This window comes from Pundamilia nyererei, unplaced genomic scaffold (genome assembly GCF_000239375.1).
Source record: "Pundamilia nyererei isolate P.nyererei 1_Seehausen unplaced genomic scaffold, PunNye1.0 scaffold00018, whole genome shotgun sequence".
Lineage (NCBI taxonomy): Eukaryota > Metazoa > Chordata > Actinopteri > Cichliformes > Cichlidae > Pundamilia > Pundamilia nyererei.
The window spans coordinates 4,201,268-4,202,794 of record NW_005187419.1 but is presented as its reverse complement, the minus strand read 5'-3'; positions in this window follow the sequence as shown (position 1 = coordinate 4,202,794).

Genomic DNA, 1,527 nt, shown 5'->3' with positions numbered 1-1,527 from the left:
TAAAAGGGAGTTTTTCCTTCGCACTGTCGCCAAAGTGCTTGCTCATAGAGGGTCATATGATTGTTGGGTTTTTCTCTGTATCTATGAAGCGCCTTGATGCGACTTTTGTTGTGATTTGGCGCTATATAAATAAAATTGAATTGAATTGAATTGATCATAAGCCAATGTTCTGGAGAAATGGAATACTAGATAAAGACACCCCCCAAAAACAAAACAAATAAAAAAACAAGCTTATCCAACATGAATGCCATTATCAAATGTTACAGCAGTCCATCAAATATTGAGATAGAAGATCGAGAAGTTTTTAAGGCAGTGAGCTGGTCATTTCATTTTCATTTCTCACTCCCACTTTAGTAACTAAGCAGGTTTTTATGTTTTTTAATGTAAAGTTTTACTGTTAAAAAATACAAACTATACATAAAGTTTATGTATAAAGTTTGAGGCGGTAGGATTTCTTTTGGAGGGCAGTTGTTTTAGATTTCTTTGGGTGTAACTCACAACGTGGAAAACGCACATAAAACAAATGTGTAGGAAATGGATGCAGCATTTGCTCAGATAAATCCTTACAATGGCAGACTCTGGAATTGCTTTGCTCAAAATAAAATGAAAATTGTATCTGAGTTAAAGCAGATGTTTTCAGGTAAAAATACTGGGAAGAAAAATCAAACGGTGTGGTTACAGAGTATGAACCTTTTGAATGTGAGGAAAAGTGAGCACATAACTAGAGAGAGAGGAGAGAGATGCTGAAGGACATCACAGAAAAAGGGGAAACGGGGCTGTCTTATGAGCACTGGTCCATTTGTTACCTGTGCATGGGTAAATGAGAGCCTTCTTCTAGCCTCGTTAAGCATGATGCAGTGCCTCGGCCGTTGGCACGGCGCTGATTAAAATTTACCCTCTAGAGTTTGGAGGAGCGTCTAGCTGAGGCTGCACTCCTGCACTCTTAAAGCAAATGGGCCGAAAGGTCACGGCTCGGCGACCCCCACTGCCATTCCTTATTTATTTAGCTTTTTAGCTTGGATTCTGCTGAGATAGAGGGAGGAGAGAAAATCTTGATTCATTCTCTCATACACTGAATGTATAATACAAGCATCCTCCTCCATCTTTGATTCTGCAATGGCTGTCTCTCTCTTTTTTTTCTTTTTTTTTAAAGTTATTTGATAAGCCGTATTCAAATAGCTTCCGCTGATTAATTTTATACTCTGATTTTTTTAAATTTCACCCCTAGATCTGGGACCACTACATTTATTAAGTCAGAAATCAGCGACCAAACTCAAATGCAGCAAAACACTCCAGTTTACATTAAAATGGTGGTTTTAGTCGTCTTTAAGTCTAGACGAGCTCCACGGGGTCAGATTTATCCGCACCTAAATTTGAAAGGCAATTGCCTCATATGCCAGTAGCTGAACAAATATTTAAAGTTGTACTAATCAATATTTGCTGGCCACATGTCTCAAAGTGAGATCTTTCGCTTTGATCCACACTGGTGCCTCAAATTATCTATGAGATTATTTTTCCTTGGTTTAA